We start from the raw sequence: 26667 nt of genomic DNA on the forward strand, positions 1-26667 counted from the left end.
CTTCTGGCATGTCATCCTGGCCACCTTTCAAGTTGAAAGGAGCCAATATAAGAATAGCCAGAAGAACTTACATTTAAAAGAAGAAAGAAAAGGCTGAGGAATGGAGAAACTATTAGTTAAAAAATAGGTAGGCAAAGAGATCAGTTAAATATTGAAAGAAAACCCTGAAACACACTCCTGCGTGTGTGAAGAGGGCCAGGCATATGCATAAATAGAGCCAAAGGCACTTCCACACAGTATAGAAAATGGAAGCCAAAGATGAATTTATTTTGATGAAAAAAATGTAAAACTCAGAAAAAATGTAAAACTCAGAGAAGTATATCTATATATTGGAAAACGTACACATGGGGTTCAAGAGATTTGGGAAACTAGTACAAACTCTCATTTTTAAAAAATTATGTATTTTCAAGGCAGAACAACAGAGAGACAAGGAGAGGAATGCAGAGAGCTCTCACATCTGCGTTTTCATTCCCTAAGTGCCCCCAACATCCAGAGCTGAACCAAGCAGCAGCCGGGGCCCATAGCTCAATCTGGGTCTCTCGTGGGTTGCAGGGACCAGGGTACTTGAGTCATCATCCACTGTCTTGCCAGAAAGCAGTAGCAAGAGGAGAGATACCTGGACTCAAACCCACTCCCCCAGGGCAGGATGTGGGCCTCCCCACCATTGGCCCAACCTGCTGTATGCTCTGCCCATGCCTAGTAGTATATTTTTGAACAAAAATACTGTACAAATCTGTACAGAAACTGCATTTGATTGAGTGCTATTTTAAATCACTAAAATTCTAAAACCCTAAATAGCCAGTATTAGAAAACTTATTCATAAATTACAGGTCAGCAAAGTGATAGAAAGTTATACTGACATAAAAATAATAAAAAATTTAATGCATGAGGTAATCTGTTTTGATGAGATGAACTAAAAATAGTATAAGAAAGTCTGTATACAGAGTGATTATGTTAAGATAAACTGTAGAAAAAAGTTTAAAGAAACAACAAAAGACATCAACCCTGGACATTAATAGTGACTGCCTTTGGCTAAGATAATATGATTGGGTGAGGTTTTGTTTGCTTTAATTTCTTTCAGAATTCCCTGTTTTCTACTAAAATATGTGTATAATTTTTAGAACCTGTTGAAAGGAAAGAAAACTTGAACTGTTAGCACAATAAGAAGCAGACCTAGGCTTCCTTTGCTTCAGCAATCCTGGCTTATTTCTGACTTGATCGCAGGAGAGTAACTGGAGAAGTTGAACACAGAGAAGTGCCACAGCTCTCAGTTCTTAACTCCAAAGGGTAGATTGCATGGTGATCTGGGTGTGTAGTAGCTGCTTTCCCTTCTCCTCTAACTCAAGGTTGGGTTTCCCTGCCTGTCTTCTTCCTCTCTCCTACATCTGACCCAAGGAAAATATGGGGGAATGTGAGACCAGGCACCTACCATCTTTAAGAGTGACCAGATGGGATGGTCCCACCCATCCCTCCAAGTCTGAGAAGTCTGATCTGCAGAGGAGAGCAGCTCAGACTTCCTGTGCAGGAGGAAGGGCGCTGGCTGAGCTGCTGGCACTCCCCTTCTTGTAGCACAAAGTTTCTGGCATGAGCAGAAGTCACTTCCTCAGGTTCAGCTGACAGACCGACTAAGGCAATGTTTAATCTCAGGATAGATACTGTGTTTTAAAACAGTGACTCTGTGACAGGAGACTGCCTACCCTCTACCGTCAGAGAGAGGCAGATCTGCAAAGATGAGAACTCAACATTTACCCATATCCAGAGCCCACCTGGGCAGACACCAGCACACAGATGGGTCCAAGGTATTCCTCCAGCCAAGACCAGGGTGCAGTTGTGTGTCTGTGTGTATGTAGTGTGTATCTGTGTATTTTAGTAGAAAGGAAATGCAGACTTTATTTTGTGAAATTTCTTTACCCTAATAATTTCTCCTGTGCCTGTCCCTAAGGGTGTGGAGTGTTCAACTCTCCAATTGTACTGTCCTGCCACATAGCTTCCAGGTATGGAGGCTGACATGCGTTCACAAAACCTCTGTTTGTGTTCATTCTCCTTTAAACCTCACAGCTCCATTCTGATAGTCTAAATTATGACTGAACTCAATAAATGGAAATGCAATTAAAATTTTAGTATACCAATTTTAAATATGTCTGTCAAGAAACACTTTATTGGACATTACAACTTCCTACAGTTTAATTAGTATATTATTAATCATGGCTTTTTAAAAAAAAATGTATATGTAGAACCCAGGAACTAGGAAAAGTAAGCTTTCTAAATCTAGTTTTCTTTGAATTCTAGACACTCCTTTCTCCATTCTCGCTGCCCCACAGTCTGATTTATTCTAGCCAGCCAAAATATGCATGGCGGCAAGAAGCTACCATTACCATATGATTTAATGTTCTTTCCACTAAATAAATAAATAAAAACAGCACCTTATACTTATATTTGGTGATTCAGATAGAACTATATGGGAAGGGCATCACCTAACAGCTGTCCTTGAATTGCAATTTGAGTGCCACTGTCATTTGCATTCTCCAGCTTGCCCTGGGACAACATAGCGAAGTGCGGAGTCACCATGGTGGCAGTGTAGCCCAAGTGACAGCAGCTGTTAAAGGGAGGCAGAGGGGGCCCGGCATAGTAGCCTAGTGGCTAAAAGTCCTTGCCTTGCACATGCTGGGATCCTATATGGGTGCCACTTCATGTCCCTATGCCCCCGCTTCCCATCCAGCTCCCTGCTTGTGGGCTGGGAAAGTTGTTAAGCAGTCGAGGACGGCCCAAAGCCTTGGGACCCTGCACCCGCGTGGGAGACCTGGAGGAGGCTCCTGGCTCCTGGCTTCAGATCCGCTCAGCTCTGGCCATTGCAGCCACTTGGGGTGTGAATAAACGGCTCTTCCTCTCTCTCTCCTTTCTGTATATCTGACTTTGAAATTTAAAAAAGGAAGAAGAAAGGAGAGGCAGAGGGGCATGTTGTGTTTCCCTGGAGTTTTAAGCTTGTTATGTGGGAGGGAGATAGTGTCTATGTGGCTGTGGACTTGCTAACCAAGACGTTCATCACCTAAAACAGTAGGAATGAGTGAGGTATTGATTAAGAACCTGGAATGAAAGTTGATTTTCTGGAAACATCACTCTGGAATCATACCCAAAATCTCTCTCCTGTTCAGTTGACCCTGAAAAGAAACCACATTGAGATGTGTGAATGTGAACAGTCAAGGGAAGTGACAACAAGCTGAGTGTTCGTGGGGTTGGGGTGTTGGTGCATGGGAAGGCTACACCTAAGCTTCAGTAATTACAGAAGACCTGGGATTCCGACAGGTTAGAAGGGGGCAAAACTAATATCGCCACTTTTTTCAGAAAGAAATATAGCAGGCACAGAAAACTGATACTGAATTTTTCAGGTCATGGAGGGTGAACTGGAGAAAAAGACTACATGAGGGTGTAAGTGCTAGGTGACAACATTACAAGGTCTCCCCAAACTCCAGGTGAAAGTGTTTGTTTTTTTAAATCTGGAGACATGCACTTACACACACACACACACACACACACACAGAGTTCCCATCAGTTTGTTTACTTCCCAAGTGCCCTCAAGGAGAACCGACTAATTGGAATCCAGAAGCTCAAAATTAGGGACTCCATCCAGGTTGCTTATGTGGGTTACAGAAACTCAGTTGAGCTATTACTACCACTTCCTGGGAAGCTAGATTCAGGAGCCGGAGCCAAGAATTGAACCCAAGCATCTTACATGGAAAGGTTGTCTTACATGTGAGGCTAAAGCCTGCCTTTAGAAATGATGATTGCATCTCCATGAATCACGTCCCCATTAAAGGATACAATAGCAGAGCCTTCAGAATAGTTTGTGGAGATGCCAGCATTGTGGTCCAGTGGTTAAGCCTGCCATGCCAAACCAGCATTCATGGCAACTGCTCCACTTCCAACCCGGCTGTCTGCTAATGCTCCCAGGAAAGCAGCAGAAGGGGACCCAAGTGCTGAGCTCCTGCCACCTAGTGGGAAGCCCAGATGGACTTCCTGGCTCCTGGCATCGGCCTGGCCCAGTCCCAGCTGTTGTGACCATTTGCGGAATACACTAGTGGATGAAGGATCACTGCTAGTTTCTCTCTCTCTCTTTCTCTCCCTGTTTGTTTCTCTTTCTGTCACTTTTTCAATTCTATAAATCTTTTTTTAGAAGTTTGTGGAAACTGGAATTAAAGATACATTTATGCTTGTACAAAAATAATTCTGTCATCCAACATAGGTTTTTCATAATATACATTTCCCGTGAACTTTCTGACAACTCCTCTATGTAAGAATTTGTAAATTTTTGCACTAAAATAAATTTATAATTTAACTTCATTTTCACCAACCTTTTGAAGTACTTAATTTTTCTGCTTTTTGGCTTACTCTGAAAGTAATAATCAGTTACAATTATTTTAGAACTCCGTAATTGCAGAAAAACAGTATGAAAAGACTCTCCCATTGCCCTAAAAAGACTTTATCACTGTGAGCAACTGGGGGATAGTGTTTATATTTTTAAAGTAAATATTATACTTAAAGAATACACTGTATTTTGCTTTGTGTGAGAATTAATGTTAATTCCTGGTTTCAAATACCCTGGAGGGACAGACATTTGATGCAGAACCTAAGACACATCTTTGAACACATCTGAGAAAATGGGTTTGCATCCCAGCTGTGCTCCCAACTCCAGCTTCTTGGTTCCTGCACACCCTGGGAGGCAGGAATGAGGGCTCAAGCAGCTAGGTCCCAGCCACTCAAGTGGGAGACCTGGTTTGAGTTCTGGATTCCTGACTTCAGCCTAGCCAGTAGTGTGGGCGATTTTGGCAGGCGGGGTGGCAGGAGGTGGGGAGAAGGTGACGCAGGAGATGGAAGGTCTGTCTGTCTCTCAGATAAATAAAATTAATTTTTCAAAATGATGTAACCCTGAAGAGCCTTTACAGAGCACACTCACTGTTCCACTTCACAGCCAAAGTGAAAAGGACAGAGTATTTGGGAAACATTGGTAAACAGTGTTTTGGGTGTCTTTACACCATAGAAACAGAATTTCAGTGCTTTTTAAAAGAGTTTCTTTGGCTTGAAAATATGTCTATAGAAAAGAATAGAATGAAACTACATGTAAAACTTGAACCTGGTGGTGGGTCTGGATTTGTTAGTTACTCCACCGTTTCCTGCTCTTTTCCACCTTCATACCATAGTCTTCCCTGGTGTCAAGCAGGAAGGGTGAGAGGAAATTTAAACGTGGGTATTTGGTCTCCAAGTGCTGCTACCAACTTCTACTTGCCTCTTGGCGAATATCCAGCTCTCCTCATCTAAGGTCACGCATCCTGCCAAGCTTGCAGGAGCCAGGAGACTTAATTACCTGTACTTTCAAAGACCTCTGAACTCTCTGAGGAAGGGGGCTATTTAAGTTCAGTGTCATTTTCTTCCGATCTTGAAGCCTTCATCTTACAGAGATAGGAAGAGTTCAGAGATGGGCTGTGTTCCAAAGAAGTGCTGAGAAAGGTCTTCCGTGCATGTTACGTGGAGGAAACGTGCCTCATGGTCTGAGAAAAGGCACATGGTATGTGAACACAAATAATATGCATCTCAAAGATAAAATGCCTACATTAGATCTAAATCTAGGCAAACAAACTTGGAAGTTCCTGGTGTTCTTCTCCCACTTTCCCTACAGTGCCTCGCACTAATCTTGGAATGTTTAGTATTCTTACTGTCATTTTATAGGTGTTACACCTAGCTGGAGTGTTCCCACATCCCCAAACCAGCCCCACACAGTGGGAAAACTTTTCACAAAAATGAGGTAAGACATTGTAAGGTTGCCAGGTTTATGGAGGAAGTGTTGTTTCTTCTAAAAGTGGGGCCTCCCTAGTTTGAGATCATTGAAATATTATTTTCCTTTGGTGGATTTGTGATCATTTAAGATGGTAGCTGTGGGCTGTTTGAAAATCCTTAGTTGATCTGGTTTACGCTTCGCAACAATTTATGGACCTTCCCGCAGTTTCACAATTTCTCTTGCCTCCTTTGCACATTTTACTAGTCTGTGAAAGCCCACCTCTGAAGAACATCACCCTGTGGTTAATTCTGTCTGTATAGCAACAGGGATAAAGCAGATAATCACTGCTTGGGCCCCAAAGGATCAAATGCCCCACCTACCAGAATGTGTGTCTGAACTTATGATAAGTAGGACACCCAGTGCATTTGATTTCCACCCTCTTACTCTCCAACAGGGTTCCTGAAAGCCAGAGAAGAAGGAATCTAATTGACTCAATGAACTTGATATTCATGACCCATCAATACAGTTATGTTCTATACCATATTTGGAACATGGTAAAAAATAATTTTTTTCTTATTTAAAATCCTGCATTGTTTCCGGAAAAAATCCTTTCCCTATGACTAGGTGGTCCTTTAGAACAACACATAGGCAAGAAAACATGAGCCAAAGTAGCTCCTGTGTATGAATGGCTATAAACAAAATACACATTAATGAAGAACTCTTAGTGGCTTTTGTACGTCCTCACTTTCTTCTCTGAATGGGAGTGATCCCTGTTGTCAGGTTCCTCTAAAAGTGTAGCAGCCTTCCACTGAACCCTGAGTGGGAGGCAAGGAAGTCGACTTGCCTCCAATTGGCTCACCTTGGAGAGGAGCTGATAACCCAGAGTTCTCTGCAAACCCTGCCAGGTCACCTCGGATGCCCGCCACCAAGCCAGCTGTGCAGAGGAGTCACTTCACCCCACACCAAATTTCAGGATCAAATCTGTGGGTGAGACATGTGGAGGAGAGCCAGGATGCGGAGAAGTGCCCTTGGCCACACTCGGCTTGTGGCCAGCACGCTTGCTCTCGGCTTTGTTTTCCCCTCTGACATTCAGCCTCAGGTGAAATTGAAAGCTCTCTGTGTTTTCACCAGGGTGCCTGGAAAATGGAGAGTTGCCTACCTGAGCTTGAAACCAAAGTCATAATGAACCTGTCAAGTGGCGCTAGTCTGCTCTCTGGTAGTATTTATAGGAGGATGACTCCCATCTGTAAGGGGGACACCTGTCTTACCTTGTGGGATTGTGTTGACAGAAACTGGAGGTAGCATGGAAGTAGGAGTATGGGTCAGATACCTGATGTGCTCGTCATTAAATTACATATGAATGTGCCTGGAATTTTGGGGTTCTCTTTGATGACCCTAAGGTTAACACAGAAATAATGCAGGCATGGATAGGAAGCTAGTGGAGAGTACTCTGGGGCTTAGACATTCAAATAAATAAATATGACGGAAAAGGAAAATGTAGCATCAGGAGTAGCTTGGGTGTTGCTTGGGATGCCCACATCCCATTTTGGAGAACAAATTCAAGTCTGTCCTCTGCTTCTGATTCAGCTTTCTGCTAATGTGCTCTGGGAGGTACCAAGTGCCTGGGCCCCTGCCACCCACCTGGGAGGCCTGGATGGAGCTCCAAGCTCCTGGATTTGTCCTGGCCTAGCCCTGGCTGTTGTGCTCATTTGAGGGAATGAACCAGCAGATTAAATCTCTGCTCCCCTCTTTCCCTCTCGCTGTTGCTCTACCTTTCAAGTAAATGGAAAGAAACTGTTTTTTTTCTAATGTGGCATCAGAGCCAGAATTGGTGATTGGTCACTTTGCCATATTCTCATGGCGTGCTTGAAGCTGGGTCAGAAGTCCTATCCTGGCTCTAACACCATCTACTGGGGCGACTTGGGGCCTGCCGTGTTGCCCTTGGTTGAGGTCAATCTCTGCTCTTTGTAAATGAAAGGATTCTTCTGAGCAATCACTGTTGTCCTTAAAGCCTCAGTGGAGGGACAGTGGAGAGCAGGAATTCCAAAGTCACACGTACATCTAGAGAAGAGGCCTCAGCCACGCACTGGCTGTAGGTTCAGTGGCTACAGACTGAACATAGCGGAGAAACTCCTGGATCCTCTGTTGCAACTTGTGCATGCACAAGTGCAGCTGTTCTTTATGCTCCCTGCCACCCATCTCCTACCTTGTCAGAGGAAGGTCAGTCAGATCATGTACTCGGTCCTCACAGGAGCCTGCACAATTCTCTTGCCCACAGTCTCTCTGGATCCCAGGTGGTACCGGTCACTGCTACCTTTCTTTTTCAAAGCTGTTACTTCAGTTGGATGAAAAAATCAGCAGAGCTCAACCATCGTAATTATTTATCTGGGTTTACAAAGACAAGGCTGCCGATGTTTTGCTTACTGAAGCACACTCTGAGCTCTTGAATGAGAAGATATTTACATCCCAAGGTAGACAGTGCATACCCTGGTTCTGTCCTTTGAGATCACATAGAAGACTTCATGAAAAGGATCAAAGGTTTCTATGAGCTCCTTTCCATCCTGGGATCAGAAAACCCAAGTTTCAGAAAACCCAAGTTTCAGAAAACCCATGTGTCCTTCTGCTTCTGAAGATGGACTCCTTGTCTAGTTTGAAGTCTTGCAGCAAAATCACAGATCTTCCAGCTTATCTTTCCTATTTAAACATATTCATCAGTGTGCCCTTTTTCTTCTTGGATTTATGACAACATTAAAGAAGTTAGACTGGCTACAGTCCTTGTCTCCTTGGGCCCTTTGTGTTATTTCCATTCCTGGGAGGTTTTTGTTTATTTGTTTGTTTTGGTCAACATTCATTTACACAAACAATCCCATGGCCCCTTGCCACTCCATGGTGCCCATTATTCCTGATGCCCCCATTCTTTGACCGATGAACCCCTGTCAGTGTTCCCAGAGATGGAAAAGTACTGGATGGCCTCTAACTCCGTGTGGCCCACACCTCCTACATTACTGGCCTTTGCCCAAATCATGCCACCCTGTTTGGGATGACCTGACTACATTGTGATCAGTCGGATGACCTGTCAGCATTGCATCTGCCTACCCAGTTCACTCTTGCTCCATTTCAGTGCCTCTTAGGGCTGTTGCTGTTCTTGTCACTGTCTCATTGCTTATTACTTTAGTCCAGCATCAACCTATTCATTGGTTCTGCAAGGCAGTTTGAGCACTGCTCTGTACTCTGCCCAAAGTAGAAGAAAAAAAAAAAAAGCACAACACTTTTCCTCAAAAAGCTTGGACTCTGATGAGGACAAAATAACAAGGCAATAAGCAATGGATCTCAATGGATCTTCACAAATGTTGGCAATAACTAGGAAGACATAGTACCGTGACGGAGAGCGTGACGAATGGAGCCTATGTGAAATAATGTGAATTTGCAGTGGGTACATTCCAGCCAAGGCCTCAAGGATGAGAGGGAGGCAGTCACCTCCTTCAGACATTAGGCCTAGCATGTAAACAGACCAAGTGAGGCAAACTGTGGTGTACATGAGAATCAGAAAAAAGCCTCTCTGAATCCTCCCCACTTTCCAGTCCTACGTTAGTATTGTTAACTTCAGCTGCTCGTGCTGATTAATTAATCTCCTGAGCTGCCACAGGTCATTCTCTCCATCGTTTGTATTTGACACTTGCTTGCCTACTGTCGCTGTATGGGAGATCTTCACAAACATATGTCCCATCCTTCGCCTTTCCAAAGCTATCAGCCAGGGTTCCGTTTATATTGGAGCCATATACAGGGACAATCTTGAATTCTATTCAGTTCAACAAACATTAATCAAATACCAATACCTTGACACTATGTAATATCCACTATGTGTTTAGCTTCATGCTATTTTTTTCTCCTTTTATTTTATTATTTTTTTACATTTTTTTATTATTGCTATCATTTTATGATACAGCTCCATATTCCCTTATTCCCTCCCCACCTAGTTCCTCTATATCATTACTAACATATAGTTCTTCATACTCAGTCATATGTCCATCATTGCGGGCCTAGACAATGGCAGAGAGTCCAGAATCCTATTGTCAAGATACAGTAAACAGTTTCATTGTAAGTCCATCTTTGTCTGGAAGCAGAAATGCATACCACACTGCATCCTCACATCTGGATGTTAGTCTCCATTTCACAGCTACCATGAAGAAAACACCAGAAAAAAAGCCCAGATTGAGGATCGTTCAACAAACTGACCGGTAAATAGTCAAGGTCATCACAAACAAGGGAAGTTTGAGAAACTGTCACCATCCAGAGGGGGCTAAGGAGATCTCACAGATATATGTAGTATGGGCCCTGAAACAGGGAGAAGGCAGTCGATAAGAAGTACTGACATTCAAAAAACTGTGAAGCTTGGTTAATAGCTGCATGCTAAAGTCAATTTTTTATTTGTAACAGCCGTGTATAGTAAAGCACGATGTTAAGCATACAGTAAAGGACACGGGAACTCTGTTTTTTGCAATATTCTATACTCTAAAGCCATCCCTCAATAGCTTACACTAAAGAATAGATAAATAAGACACACCCTGCCCTCTGTGAGCTTGCATTCCAATAGTGGAAACACATCTAAGCAAATATTTGCAGTATGGTATAAAGGCAGCAGCAGAAATGTACAGAGCAAACTCGCTGATCTCCGTTTTACAGGAGCACTCACTGAGGAGACCAGTGCCTAGAAAAAGGTTCGGAAAGATTATTAGGAACTTCAAGGAAGTAGAAAAGCAGCCTAGAAAAAAATGAGTTTGGATCTAGGCAAGAGCATTTGAAAGCCACGGACCGTTTTCAAGCAGTTTGACATTCAAATGTGGAAAGAGGGAATGGTGTGGCGGGGACAGCACATGTAGCTGCCGCCTCTGGCGCCGAGCCCCCAGCCCGGTCAGCACAGCTTTGGGGAGTGAACCAGTGGATGGAAGAGCTCTCCCCAACTCCCTCTCCCTACCAGCCTGCGACTCCGCCTTTTAAATAAATAAAAATCACCTTGAAAGGAAAAAGAAGGGAAGATAGGAAAGAAAGGAGGAGAGCGCAGGTTGGACATCGTCACTCCCATCTTTCTGCCGCGTGTCTTCAGTGCTGTTTTCACAAGCGTCAGCATCATTCCTTTTGCTGTTTTGCTTTGGATATTAGCAAACGATTCTGAGGAACTAGTTAGAACCCTCAATCATCTGTGTCTGTTTTCTGTGGCCCACTGACCATAAGCCTGTGAGCATTATCCACCAGGATTCTCTTCTATGTCTCTGTGTTTTGTTTTGTTTTGTTTTGTTTTGTTTTGTTTTGTTTTGTTTTGTTTTCTTACAGGACACAGGTATCAGATACACCACTCAAATGGCACAAAGGGGTATAGAGTTGAGTTTCTCCTGATCACAGTTGCCAACTTGTTACGCAGTCTTCTAAAAAGCCATTGTATAAATACGCAAGCATGATGAATTCAAACTATAAGCTTATGCAACAATGTTTTTGTATGTTTTTACTCACTGGTCTTCATCTTAATTTTTTTCAATTTATGTATTTAGATAATAATGTCTTAGGTAATCCTGTATCCATTTGCATAGAACAGTTTTTTTTATGAGTATTTTTATTTGAAAGACACAAAAAGAGACAGACAGGCAGATGGAGTCTTTCCTCTTCTGGCTGTCTCCCCTAACGCCCACAGGAGCTGGGGCAGAGCCAGGCCAAAGCCAGGAGCCAGGAGCTCCAGCTGGATCTCCCACATGAGGAGCCAGGGACTCAACTTCTCCTGCCATGTCCTGAGGCTTCTCAGGCACATTAGCAGGAGACTGAAATAGAAGCAGAGCCGAGATTCAACCCAAGCCCTCTCCTATGGGATGCTAGGTGTCCCAAGTGGCCCCCTTGTCCCTCAGCTCAATGCTCATCCCACCTCTTAGTTGTTAAAATTTTATTTTAAATTATGTGAAAGGCAAAGTGACACAGACGGGAGAGACCGTGAGAGCCAGAAATCTCCCATCTGCTTGTTTTTCTCCCTGTATGGCTCCAGTTTACTCAGGACGGGGCCAGGCCAAAGCCAGGAGCCTGGCGCTTCATGCTGGTCTTCCATGCAGATACCTGGGGCCATGGTTCACTGCCTTCTCAGGTGCAATAGAAAGGAGCTGGATTGGAAGAAGAGCAGCCAGGACTCCAGCCAGTGTTCATACTGATGGGAGTGGGAAGCAATGCCTTAATGTGCTGTACCACAACGCCAGCCCTCCACTTTGTTCTTTTCAGCAGCCATGATATTTGCCAACTATAATATTCCATTTTATTGATCCCCTGAAGTTACTTAGTCCTCTACCAAAGCACTTTTCTTTAAAAGAAAAAAAAAAAACATTTATTTGAGAGGCAGACTTACAAGGGCGGGATGGATGGTATGAGCGAGGGAGATAGAAATCTTCCATCTGCTTTCGTTCCCCAAATGGCAGCAACAAGCTGGACCAGACTGGAGCCAGGAGCCAGGAGCCTCTTTCAGGTCTCCCGCATGGGTGAGAGCACTTCAGCAAATTTGTGCCACTTTCCCAGGTGCATTATTAGGGAACAGGACCCGAAGTAGCTGAGACTTGAACTGGTGTCCATGTGAGACTCTGCCTCACAGGCAGTGGTTTAACCTGCTGTGCCACATTCTGGCCCCCTCATCAAAGTCTTTTTTATTTTTTGTAAGGTTTGCTTATTTTTATTGGAAGCTCAGATTTACAGAGAGAAGGAGAGACAGAATGATCTTCCATCGGCTGGTTCACTCCTCAATGGCCGCAACAGCCAAAGCCAAACCAGTCTGAACTCAGGAGCTTCTTCTGAGTCTCCCATGTAGGTACAGTGTCGCAAGACTTTGGGCCGTCCTCACTGCTTTCCCAGGTCACAAGCAGGGAGCTGGATGGGAAGTGGAGCAGCCGGGATATGAATGACACACATATGGGATCCCAGCAAGGTGAGGATTTAGCCACTAGGCTATTGCACTAGGTACCCCCTAATCAACTTCTGAGTTGTCATCAAAGATTCGTTAATACAAACAGCTGCAGTGTAGGCCTTTAGATACACACTGTTTCACCTATATGCCGATATGTGTCTAGGCTGGGTGCAGAAAGGCTAGGACAGTGGGTGAGTGCAGCTGTTATGTCCCTGGGTGGTAGAAAGTGGCCCTCTGCAGAGACTTTGTCGGCTTCCATGCCCACCAATAATACACATAAGTCATTTTGCCTAGATACTCAGCAGATTTTCTACTTCAAGAAAAGGATTTGGCTTTCAGCAAGTAAAAAAACATGTTCTCTTCAGCCTCCCTCTATCTCTGTGTGTCTGTGCCCCGTCTCTTCTCAGAGGTCTCACACACACACACACACACACACACACACTCACACACACACACTCTCACACACGACCTCTTGCCCTCTCTCCATTGAAGCTGAGTTTTAAAAGCTTCAGTGTATTTCTTTTCCATCCTGCAACAGGTTTCAGTCTCTGGTGATTTGAATTTGCAAAAGAAAAGCGGTTCTTGGATGAGTGTTTTCGCTGGACCCTGCCTTTCCCAAAGCAAGAGATACCTTAATCTTTCTAGAAGCAATTGCTGCCATCAGTATGCCAGAACCCATTTTTCGGTTAGTTTTTCCAAAGCCCTGATAATACTAAGGGAGAATAATATTAACACCAATAATACTCAGTAATTCTCAGTATTTTCAGAGCTCCTTTGTCTGAGATCTCAAAGCACTTGACAGCATTAAATCCTTGTTCCCTTGACTCTCTGAAATGCATCTTTGAGCAGGGATGGATGGTACCCAGGAATGAAAGCCCTGCTTTCTATCCAGATGGTCTGCAAGGTGACACAGAAGCGAACACCCATTGCCCAGCACAACGCCTAGCTACGTTACAGGTCCCCTTGGTACTCCATGCTGTTCGACCTCTTGTCGATGTGTTTTCGCCGACGACTCGTCTGTGTATTTATGGCAGTAAGTAGCCAAGGAGCTTCCTGTGCCAGTGGGAAAGGGATGAATGGCATCAGCGCTTGCATCCCTGGATGCAAAGGAAGGTGTGCCAGGCCTTCAGACTCCTTTGCTTTCCTTTGATGTGAGTCACTGCCCGCTTTTTCTGTTGGAGAAAAAGTCTAAATAAGACCAAGCACCATTTCTCCAGTGACCCTCAGAAGGGAAGGAAGAAAGTGGGAAAGAAGGAAGCGAACTGCTATTTCCTTCTGATAGTGAACAGTATGTTGAGAGTAAGCAGCCCCGCCGGCTGTGTGCGAGGCTCTTCCCAGCAGGATGTGTCCTCCTGGAGTGTTGTCTGCCCTCCCCATCCCTTCCTTTCCGCAGTCTATACATGATGTGTATGTGTACTCACCTTAGGAATTCAACTGCCAAGCAAGCATTTTGGTGGGAAAATGTTGGGAAATATTGTCTCCTATTTCAAATACTGAAAGCAAAGCTCAGAGAAGCCATCCTCTGTGTAATAGCAAAGATTCTGTGTGTGGCACACGTGTCTCCAGTTCCATCTGTTGAGTCCAGAATGATTGCCAGTAGATGTGGTTTTTTTTTTTTTTTTTTTTGAAGCCCTGTGCAAATGATAGCGAACAGCCAAATGAAGGATACAGTCCGCCACCCCAACTCCTCACAGTGCTTCATCCTAAATCTTCTCTGTTGTCCACAGGCACATTTAGGAACCCCTAAGTAGGACAGTCTGCCATTGTGAACAAGAGCCCAAGATCAGGAATAAGGCTGCCAGTGCTTGTATCCAATTCCACCATTGACTAGGTAGGCTTTAGTTCCCTCATCTGTAAACTGGAAATACTAACAGCACCCATCTCCTCAAGCTGTTGAGGAGTGATCTGTGAGTTGTCCCTGTTAAGTAGTAGACAAAGTGCTTAGACAATGTTAAGCACTTGGAAAATATTTGTGGCTACCTGTAGGTTTCCTGGGACTGGCGCAGTAGCCTAGTGGCTTAACTCCTTACCTTTCATGTACTGGGATCCCATATGGATACTGATTCATGTCCTGGCAGCTCTACTTCCCATCCAGCTCCCTGCTTGTGACCTGGGGGAACACAGTAGATTATAGCCCAAAGCCTTGGGACCCTACACCCACATGGTAGACCCAGAAGAAGCTCCTGGTTCCTGGCTTCGGATCAGCTCAGCTCTGGCCGTTGCAGCCACTTAGGGAATAAACCAACGGATGGAAGATCTTCCTCTCTGTCTCTCCTTTTCTCTGTAATTCTGACTTTACAATTAAAATAAACAAGCCTCTTTTAACAAAAGTAGGCCCCTGCTCTTTCGATTTTGTCCTAAGCAAGGACAATAGATTTGTCTGATAGATTCCCAAATCCTCCCTAAGCTGTGGGACCACCTCCTCTAGATGGCTAAAGGTCCGTCCAGTTTAGGGAGAAGGGGTGGGGCAAGCAACATCATTGGGCCCCTTCCCTTTGTGTGTGGCAGATCACACCTGCTAAGGGTGCACTGCTCTGCTGACCCTCTCACCCACCAAACCTCAGGGTGTGGGACATAAAGAAAGTGACAGGGACGAAAAGAGGCAAGTGGGCAGTTGCATCTCTGTGGCCACTGCTGATGCCTTCAGAATGCAGGCATTGGCAGCTTAGTGATTTTTTTAAATGACGGCATGATTTGGGTTTTTTTTTTAATTTCTGTTAGCTTTTTCATCAACGTCATTTTAAACTTCTAGAAAAATTGCAAAGAGAGTACAAATAACTTCCCCATATCCTTTATCAGGATCCAATTCTGATCTCTCACTCTTGCTTCCACCTTCCCCTGTAAGTTATGTCCTGTTAGAAACAGCAAGCCGAAGATGGATACCTTAAGAAAGGACATTCTTTGCCCCTTTCCACTATAGTTGCCCTAAGAATGTGGTCTTTCTCTTCCATAACTGCAGCACGGTGCTCACATTCAAGGATCACACGCAACGTCGTCCCTGGCCGCACCACCATCCTATTCTCCAGCTCCAATCCGGTTTTGTATTTTGAAAGGCTCTCTTGAAAAGCAGGTGTGGGACAAAGATGAGAAATGCACATCACAGCCTAATTAGGCCACTTGTTCACCTGCTGACCTCCTCCCAGGAGTCATTCTTCAAAGCTCAGCTCTAACAAGACCCCCCACAAGCCTTGGCGCGCTGCCCTCCCCACCTGGCCGAAATAATGCCCAGCGCCGCAGCTCTCTGCATGGGCCCCATCACAATCTTTTATGTCATGGAGCAACAATTTACAATCTGTCTGCACACCGGCTCTGGGGTTCTAGAGGTTTCCAGGGCCAAATAGATAATTGGTGCTCAGGAGATGTTTGTTTAAAAAAAAAATGAATGAATAAATGGAGCAAATGGAAGGCTCTGCTGAGTTGAACTTGATAAAAAGATCTTTTTTAAATCTATTAGATGAAAGTTTCGAGATGCACAATTTAGTGAGTGAAATTAGCCATTGGTTTTTTTTTTTTTTTTTTTTTTTTTTTTAGGAACGTCTCTTGGCCACTCCCTCTAACTTTTTTCTCCTGACTCTGTCCCAGAATATGGCAACTGCTGGAAGAATACAGTTATGCTTACGGAACGTGTGCAGACTCGACTCTGGGAAAGAGCTGGGCCTGGGAGTCTTAAAAGACTAGCAGCCCCGAGCTCTGGGAGCTTGGCAGCCGGGGCGTCCGCGTCCGGTGGTTCTGCCACGTTAGCACGCAGTAACTTTCCGTGCAGGCTGGGGCGGCCAGGCGGAGGCGGAGCTGGGGACTGTCCCCTTGCCGCAGCCACCCCGCGGCCCGGCGCCAGGGTGCCCAGCAACCGCTCCCCCGCGGGCTAACCCGAGAAGCCACACGTCCCAGCCCTGGGAGAGCTCCAGCTGAACTGAGTTTGTGGCAGGACCTGGTAACTCTCTGGGCCTTGGGACAGGAGTGTGGAGCCTTGCTGTGTCCCCAAGCCCCTCTCGTTCTGGAAGGCGCTGTTACCAGCAAGTCTGCCTAGGTCCTGGATGGGGCTGCAAGCATCATAAAATAAAATCACTAGTGGTTGAATTCTGCCTGTAACTGATTCCCCGCTTACTGGACTGGGCAGGTACTATGGTGGATTTGTGCGTTCCTGTGTTATTTAATGTTTGTTTTCATTTTTAGATACGTCAGTAGCATTTTGCTGTGTGCCTGGCATTGTGGGACCATCCTTACAAATATGAGCTCATTTAATCTCTCACAACTGCCTATGAAACTGGTTCTATTATTTCTGTGATTCGGGTAAGAAAACTGAAGCTCACAGAGCTACCCCACCACAGTCCCTTTTCTCAGCTGTTTTCTGTGTTAGCTTCACTTGCTTTCGCATTTGAATGTGCTCTCGTCAACAATATTATTTGGATCCATCTGTAATTATGCATGGATAATTCCCATACACTGATACCTTAGGGAATTCAAACTCACCTTAAACATGTTGACTTGGATTGGGGGGAATGGAGGATAAATTATACATGCTTTACCAGGAAACGAGATAGAGTTGTTGACCTTGGGAATTGGGGGAGTTTAAAGGAAGGAGAGAGTCATGAATGTTTGGGGGAAGGGCTCAGAGAAGGAAGATGGAGCTCTTGGAAAACCAAATCAGCCTTGGCTAAATCAACAGCCAAGAAATTAGCCGTCCTTTCCCTGGAGATGCTGATGCTCCCCCTGTACAAAGCGCCTCCAGCAGTGCCTGTGGTTCCCAATCCTAAAGGCAGAAAGCCCTGCAACCTGGGGTAGCTGAGTTGTTCTGCCAACTCCTGAGCTACAGTGACGTGGTCCTGATGGAGTGTGCTACAGTTCGTTACGGTTCATTAGGATGAAGTCAGGCTGCGGGAAAGTGTGGGGGCCGCTTTGGACGCAGGACTTCAGCTGGAAGACCTTTGCAGGCATAAGAGACCCACGAAGAAGGGAGGCAGCTCATGTGTTGATTCCAGACTCACTGATGAGTTTCTCAGTCGCCTTACATGTTACAGTAGTCTCCTAAACAAACAAAAAGTAAAATTTTGACAAACAAGAATCCCCTAGCTATGCTGATTAGGAATGGATCCAAAAGGCATCTGCAAATAACCCCAGGATATTTTGTCCCAACATTGATCAAATGAAGCCACGATGGCTACTGACAATGCATAAAACCAAATTCAGTTCTCTGTAACAGAGGGGCCTAAACTTATCTTCAAAGAAAGATGTCTATTGAGGAACGTGTGTCAGTTTTTATATTTGTTTTATTACCATGCCCCTGCTTTAAATCAAAGAATCCATTACTGTGTATTGAATTCTGGAGTGCACTTTTCATTATGGGACATTACAGTAAGCTGCTTATGTCCAACATGATTGCAATTAGAGTGTAGTGAACCACAAGAAGAAACAATCTGTGTAGGATGCATTAAGGCAACCGTGTCTGCCAGGAAAAAGTTTTAACCTTTTGTACAGCCGCCAAAAGGAAGGTTCCGATATTCCCTGTGAGAATGCCTGGCAGATTTGCCCTGGAATGGGGAACACCTAGTTGAATTTTCAGAGACCACTCCCTGTTTAAGCTGTGCACCTTTGGACATGTATCAGCAGGAGATACTGGGACAGATATGGGTGGAGGAGGAGTATATGAACTTCAAAACCAGCAGGTTGGCAAGATTTGGGCAAATAGCAAAACAGGGGGGAAAAAATCCCATGATATTGTCCCTTCCCATAACATACAAAAGTTAACAAGTGACATTTAAGAGTTGTCTTGAGACGTGAGAAAGGGATTATCTTGAAAAGGTAAAAGTCACAGGAAAGACGAGACTCTGCTATCTTGAAATGAGAAAATAAATGATTTTTTCTTTTTGTCACCCAAACACAGAGAATGTATTACCTGTTTATCCGACTCTCTGAAGCCTCCTAGAGAACAGAATAGTGTTAAATTGCTATATATACATTTTTTTAAAGATTTCTCTATTTTCATTGGAAAGGCAGATTTACAGAAAGAAGGAAAGACAGAGAAAATGTTCTTCCATCCTCTAGCTCGCTCCCCAAATAACCACAACAGCCAGAGCTCAGCCTATCTGAAGCCAGCAGCCAGGAGATTCTTCTGGGCCTCCTGCATGGGTACAGGGTCCCAAGGCTTTGGGTCATTCTCGACTGCTTTCCCAGGCCACAAGCAGGGAGCTGGATGGGAAGTGGAACAACCAGGACCTGAACAAGCACTCCTATAGGGTCCCAGAGCTTACAAGGGGAGGATTAGCCAATTGAACCATTATGCCAGGCCCTATGTGCACATATTTTTTGGCATGCAGTCATTCAACAGTTGGCATATTTATTGGGCACTGTTGTGTGCCAGGTGCCTTACTAAGCAGAAAGGACAAATTTGACGTTGTGTGTGTGTTTGTATAGGTGCTCTGTGTCACCAGGTTCTGTGGGTGACTGCGTGAGAATAACGTTGTCTCGTGGTCTTGGTCTAAATTAACAGTTTTAGATATGTGACCCAAGTAGTGCTCTGCTCCCATTTCTGGTGGTGGTGTTGCTTTCAGATTCACAGTCTGAAACTGTCTCTTCCTCACATTCAGGAACACAAGCAGAGGGCAAACCAGCCAGGCTACGTGTTAATGGCCAATAGCAGAAAGATTAATATAACCAGAAGAATGTGTGGTTAACAGCCCATCTGTGACCCATCATATAGGCCTAATCTTATGTGGTAATTAAAAATTGCCCTCCAACACAAACCCCATGTCTTTCTCATGTTAAGAACCAGTGTTTGGGGCCCGGCAGCGTGGCCTAGCGGCTAAAGTCCTCGCCTTGAACGCACCGGGATCCCATATGGGCTCCGGTTCTAATCCCGGCAGCTCCACTTCCCATCCAGCTCCCTGCTTGTGGCCTGGGAAAGCAGTTGAGGACGGCACAAGACTTTGGGACCCTGCACCCGCGTGGGAGACCCGGAAGAGGTTCCAGGTTCCCGGCATTGGATTGGCGCGCATCGGCCCGTTGCGGCTCACTTGGGGAGTGAATCATCGGACGGAAGATCTTCCTCTCTGTCTCTCCTCCTCTCTGTATATCCGGCTGTAATAAAATGAATAAATCTTTTAAAAAAAAAAAAGAACCAGTGTTTGGCTTACTGTTAAAGCCCTTGAGAAAAGAAAAAATTTTTCTTCAGCATCTCTCATTGCTAGCCACCTCCTTGTCTGTCCCCTGTACTGTTGGGGACACCCCAGTCCCTAACACAGCCAGACCCTGCCTCTGGAATATCTTAGCCCAATTTGGAGTCACTGTTTTCAAGGATGCTTCCTGCCTACCGTGGACCAAATTGGCCCATAACTGGGTTTTCAGGTTTTTAATGAAGACTGTTTTGAGAGGAATCTCCCAATTTTAAGGTCTTCTATTGTACGTGTTATCTGTCCTTGTTTCTGTCTGTCCACCCATCTATTTGTGATTTGTTCTTGCGTCCTTGTTGATGACTGTAGCTCATCATCTCTGTGCTTTGAGGCTGATGGGCATCAAAATTGGCCTATAATAGTGGTGCAGGAAGTGCCCCTGAGGTGCCAGTGGATACGATATTCTATGAGAAAGCTTCTTGCTGTCACATTTGAACTTGCCCAGGCCTTACTGCCTTTCCACAAGTAGGACACAGCTCACCTTTGACTCTTGTGCTTCTGGGTAAGACTGAAGATTCTAACTTGCATTCTTTGCCTGAATTTAATGGAAAAGTGCTTGCTGATGACTTGTGGTACTGCTTACCTTGCCTATTTATTCACTGAAGAACTATAAGCATCTTTCTGCGAGGGTAACAAGAGCGAAGTTGCAACAAAACAGTAGCTTAATTTGCCCACATTGTATTTCTGCTTCATAATGTTTCCTTTGGCCTGAAATGTGCTAAGTTGCCTACAAGTTTGAAGCATGATTCAGCAAACAGTGGCAAGGCAGAGCCACCAGAAACATACACCTGATTTTCACGACAAATATGATATTATTATATTAGCTGATGGAGTCTCATTCTGTATTGCTGTGTGGAGATAGACAGTAGCATAGATTGGAATAGAATGGAACCTGTCTCCTGTTGGCAGTCACCCCAAAGGAGTGCAGAGATCAGGCATCATCCCAGCTGGTGTAATCCTGAATTGTTTCACGCCAACTCATAAATGGTGCCAAGTAAAAGCACTGAACTAGTTAAAATACTACATTCTTGAACAAGTAAAATACATTTGAAACCTTCAAAAAAAAACTGTAAGCAACAAAACAGCTCCTACTGTATGCAAGGCACTGTAGAGGACTGATAGTGTCCCCCTGAGCCCGACAGATGGTACATGCCTTGACCTAAGAGGCCCTTGGCAAAGACGATATAGAGCCTCTGGCTGCCTTGAGTAAGAGATGCTAGTATAGAATGGAGAAAAGGCATGGGGAGATGAATGTGTGTGTGTGTGTGTGTGTGTTGTGAGCACACACATGCATCTTTGTTTTTGGAAAAAAATCTATATTGTGAAGGTCTTCCCCCAAATTATTGCCTGAAGACTGGCGTTAATAATAATGCATTGTTTTTAGGAGTTTTGCTCCAGCAGTAGATGACGGCTGCTCTTGCCAATAGCGGGGGAAATAAGAAACTGTGATGTGTTAGGATATGTTCATTTGTTCCAACATAATAGCCATTGCACACTCTCCATGTCGCTTCATGGTTTTTTTCTTTAGGTACATGTGACAAAATTTTCTTTTTTAAAAAATGTATTGATTTGTTTTTATGGAGCTTGTCTGTCCTGGAAAAAGCATGTCTATCATGCCTTCTCAAGTCATTTTTCTGGGGATCCCATCGGTTGCTTAGAGAGGTGCAAGTGGCACTGCTCTGAGAACAAGGAGTGTCCTGCTACCTTGCAGCTCACTCAGCAAATCCCAAGTTAGGCTGAAACTGCAGTTCCTTTGCCATAGGACACAGTATTGTCATTCTGATTTGTGAAATTGCAAGATTATGTGGGGAAAATTATGTTTCTCTTTTTCTTTTCTTTTTTCTTCTTTCTTTTTTACTTTTTCTAGATGTACTTTCTTTTCCCAAGCTTGTCCCAAGACAAGTAGCCCTTACATACCTGAGATCTGTTTTGGTTGCAAAATCAAAATGCCTTCAGCCCTGTGCCCACTGGAATGTTCCTCACCACCACCTGCTCCCAAAAATGCCCCTTTGCTAGCCACCCAAGTACTTCATTTGGAGGAAGGGAGGATCTTTATAAGGGCAACAAGGGATAGCTTCTAACTTTTCACTATCAAGAGGTATCAGTAAAACAAAAAACAAAAGTCAAAATGCGTCAATCCCTGCTAACCAGGGATTGCTCTCATGCAACTGGGAGGGTGCTTGGCAAGTGTAGGAGAAAAAGATTTTAATAGGCCACAAGGCGAGAAAGATGAGAGCTGGTGCATGCGCTAGCAGTTTAGTCTCACAGGCTGAGGACACAGCAGAGCTCCACCCTGGAGAGGCACACACCCTCTCAGAGCTTGATCCAAACTTTCATGGAATCATTTCACATATTCAGTATACATATTTTCTCACTTACTTCACTTACCTTGACACCCAAACCACACGTGTGTGTGTGTGTGTGTGTGTGTATGTTTTGTGTGTTTAAGAACATTATATGGATTTTCCAATAGTCTGCATAGTAAATCTTACAGGAATCGAGGGTTGCTGTGTTGTCTGCCCTGGAGTGCGGACAGCCATGGCAGGAAAGCACTTTCACCAATGAGACCTCCTCATCACAGTGTAGCGTTGGGATGCCCCCACGGGTACAAGTGGAAATGTGTGGGCAGATGGAGAGTGAGAGCAGACTGCTTTCCACAGCAGGCTCTTAACCTCACCCACAAAACTTCAAGCAGGTAGGGGTGTTCAGGTTGCAGAGCCTCGGCAGAGTCATCCCTTGCTGGCTTATGAACAAAAGACCTTGTCACCTGGAGAACTGGTTGCTGCGTGTTGATTGTTGGAAGTTCAGGACAAACAGGTTCCAGCCACGCACAAGGGCTTTTTTGGCCAACAGAAAACATAAACAATTTCCTTATGCGCTGGGCTGGCCTGGAGCAGCTTCCCTGGACCTTGGCTGTTTGGTGCTCGCATTCTTCCCCCACCTACCAGAGATTGTTTGTCTTGGGTTTAGCCTGGTAAACTTAAATTCCATGATGAGCTGCCTCCTCCTACTCTTCCTCCTTCTCCTCCTCCTTTTCTTTCTCCTCTTCTTCTGTTTGTCCTCCTCCACAGCTGCTGCCAGTGCGTAGTCACCTGCTGTGCAACTGCCCATGAGTCCTCAAGCCCCCTTCCTGTGCAATTTGGGGGACAGCTGTCCATCCCTTTTTTATTTTACTCCTGTTGCAAGGTGAAGGTTAGGAGATATGAATTTGGATGCTTGGGGGTCTTTCTTAGTTTTTATCAGGTTCCCTGGTGAGATAGGTCAACCTGCAGAATTTAGAGATAGTCTCAAGGCTCAGGAGAGAACACAAACCACCCTCTGCCCCTTTTTCTGTATCCCCTGACCTAAAGCATGGTGACCATGGGGTATTAGAGGATTCAGGATGCAGGAATTGAGCCATCAGCTCAACTGAGAGCTGTAAGACCAAGAAACACAAGGGAGCATGAAGACACGCAGCCGTGAGTGATGGCAGGCCATCTGCCTCCACATCCTAAGGTGCAGAGGGAAGCTGTGGGTGGTACTGCTGTGTTGTCCCCGGTAGTCCCAGAGCACCTTAAAGCTATTCTGTTCTGTCAGTGGGTATAGGCCCATTGTGAACGGATCAGTCTCTAACTCCAGTCCTGTCTTCTTACTTTAGAGGGATCTCCTTCCTGCTCCCTGCAGTGAGAATAAGTACCTTATTCGAAAGCTTGCTGTGTCCGGGCACTTTACATGTTTGTAAATGTGTGATCTCACTTAAACCTTATGACTACTAGGAATATTAAGTTTCCTATTTCTTTGCCCATCCCCAACCCCTGAGGCAGAGAGGAGACAAGGTGTGCTGGTTCACTCCACAAGTGCCTGAAACAACTTGGGCTGGTACTGAACTGAACTGAACACCAGAAATGTAATCCAGGTCTCCCATGTGAATAGCAGAGACCCAGTTCCTCAAGCTATCTTTGCTAGCTTGTATTGCCTTTCAAGGTTTGCATTAACAAGAAGCTAGAGTCAGGAGACAGAGATGAGCATCAAAGCCAGGAAGCCAGACAAGGGATGTAGGCATTCCATTCTAACAGCTACGTCGAATTCTTTTCCCTGTGTCCTACTGTTTTACTTGAGAAAGCTGACTTTCAATGTTAAGCACGTCTCCCTATATGCATGGCTAGTTGGTGGCAGAGATGAGATTCAAGTTTATTCTATCCATCCTCAAAGACCTTGTCCATACTGCTGTGCCTGTTGGCCCCCACTCTCCATGGAGTTCCATAGAGAAATCCATGGCAGGAGTCTTGTCTTTTAAGCCAGATTGCCAAGAGCTGCGTTTCAAACTCTTGAATGCTATGCTTGGGTCTATATCAACATTACACCCTATGGATGCCTTCTTCCTTCCGAAGATATGGGCAGACCCTAAAAGAATCGAGCTCTATGCAGCCAAAGCCTTTCAGACTTGAATCTGTTTCCTCGCCTTTCCTCCACCTGTCCTCATTTCCGTATGTTCCACCCTCCCCCACCCTTTGCCTCCTGTCCAGAGCCCATGCTGCAGACTGCTTCCCTCTGCTGGAGGCCCATCCCGTCCTCGCCCCTGACCGTCACCACCCGCAGACCCTCTGTGCTACTAGGTGGAAGGTGTCCCGTGAAGCCAGACTATATTTAGCATTCACTCCTAAAATAGGTTGCCTTTTGAACCAAGAAGCCCATCAACCTGAAAGGATGAATTTCTAATCACAGAATTCCCTGTTATCCACCCACATGTCCCAACCACATTCTAAGAATGAGACAGAATATTATCCAGCAGAAAAATGTGACAGTTGTCCCCTTAAAAAATATTTCCAGGTTTATTTTTTCATCTTTGATCATTTACATATATCACTTTTATGGTTTTACAGTTGAAGTATAAATTCAATACTGTCTTCGCTAATTCTCTATTAGCATAATTTCCTTGTGTCTGATTGGAAGAAAAACTACAGAGATTCCTGCCACCAGTGTATTGTCCCATGATAACATTCTGTCAGCTCTGAGATTCTGAGGATTACCCTTCACCCAAAGCAAAGATAACGTGTCCTGTCTCAGATGCCTTTGTGACTTTAACCCTAACCCCCAAACGAAGTACATACCTGCAAGTTTACGACTGTTACCCTCTCTGACATAGCGAACGTTTGTAGGATTTTCAAAAGAGATTGGGAAGGGATGATCATGTAGCACCCTGTGCCTTGACACGCAGGTGGGCATTTTGCAGTGTGTTGTCATATTTGGACGCGACAGCAGGCTTGTGGGGAGGGTTCTGTTACCTGTCACCTTCATTTGTAGGTGACAATGCTGACACGAAGGTGGTGCTCCCTACCCAGGTGACAAGTGAGGGAATGGGATTCAAAGCCATGTCTTCGTGTTCGATGTGCCACTTCACTTTGTGTCCTCTTAGAAAACACTTGAGTCTGCGTGTCATTTCCAAGGCATGTGAGAGAAAACGTAACGAAGGGCAGGACATACAGAAGTTTTATCATCAGTGAGAAACAAAGTTGTCATGGGTTCACAGAGAGATGATGCAAATTTAAATATACACAAATATTTTCAAAGAAGAGATTGTCATGATGCGTACTAACAGGAGACCTCTTATTCATAATTGATTTTACTAATATTTGAGCATCTGACCTGTTTCTCTTATTAATTGAGCTGAAATGACTTATGCAACACATTTGTTTTACTGACTTTGCTAACGTATAATCACCTTCACCCACACTTTTGTTTTGAAAACAGAATTTTTAAAAAAATTTTTGGACAGTGACCATAAAGTAAAATTGGAGCTTTCATCCCTTGAAAATGCCTAGAAAATTACAATTACTCTATGTTTATATAGATAGATAGATAGATAGATAGATAGATAGATAGATAGATAAGGATTATAAAGATATGGCTTTTGACACAATAGTCTGTGAGATCACCCAGAATGAAGATAAAATAGTCCATTACATCCTTGCCAGAGATCACAGATTGAGTCAGTCAAGAGAGTTCTAGAGAACTATTCTGCTCTGTTTAACCCAGTTAGAATTAGCCACGGCAAAGCCCTTAAAATATAAACTAATTTCATGTTTGAAGGAATTAGTTTACCACTGGGGACAGGGCAAGGCAGACAGAGATTCTTACAGATGTGGAGCTGTCTGTCCATTCGACTTGCTCTGATAAATCACAGAGAAGAGCAGCATGCTGGGTTTGCTGGTGCCTGACTGGCAGTACACAAAGGTGACAATTCATGCCAGAGGATTGTTCACTAAAGAAGGTAAAAACTCTGACTCTCCCCCCAGGCCTCCACTGGGCATCCATCCACCAGTTTCTGCCCCAGGTTAGCTGAGGCTTGGAGGAACACGCCAACATAAGGGGAGGTTCCCGTTCTTTCCACTTGGCAGGTCTCATCTTGGAAAGGAATCAGCATCGGTGTACCAGATTAGTGGATTATAAAATGTGTAGGCATTGGGTGAGAGCAGACTGGGGAAACACGAGCAAACAGAAAGAAAAGCTTCTTTTTTAAGATCGTGCAAGAAACCAGACTTGCTGGCCCTTCGTGGCTCTAGGATGACATCTGTTGTATGTTAGCTTCAAATATGTATGCTCCTTAACAAGTGAGCTCAGGCCTTCAGGGATAGCCTCCAAGGGAAAACGAGAGAGTGAGCTTGAGGAAGTGAGTTTCTGGGTTCCTTCTCCCTGTGCCCAACAGGGAAAGAGCTGAGAGAAGCCCTCCCTGCCTAGTCTAACTTGAGGCCACCCATTGGCTGGTAGGAGTAGGATGAAACATGAGCACCTTTAATGTGGGGTTGAAAAACGGAATGCCAGGA

General features: G+C 44.7%; 1 protein-coding gene and 1 pseudogene across 2 annotated transcripts in view; both read left to right on the forward strand.

Moving 5' to 3' along the window:
* Positions 1–26667, forward strand: part of RORA (RAR related orphan receptor A) — an 808637-nt gene that overhangs the window by 662513 nt on the left and 119457 nt on the right. The window lies entirely within an intron of this gene.
* On the forward strand, positions 20559–20820 carry LOC105941925 (cytochrome c oxidase subunit 7B, mitochondrial-like; annotated as a pseudogene).

This window comes from Ochotona princeps, chromosome 6 (genome assembly GCF_030435755.1).
Source record: "Ochotona princeps isolate mOchPri1 chromosome 6, mOchPri1.hap1, whole genome shotgun sequence".
Classification (NCBI taxonomy): domain Eukaryota; kingdom Metazoa; phylum Chordata; class Mammalia; order Lagomorpha; family Ochotonidae; genus Ochotona; species Ochotona princeps.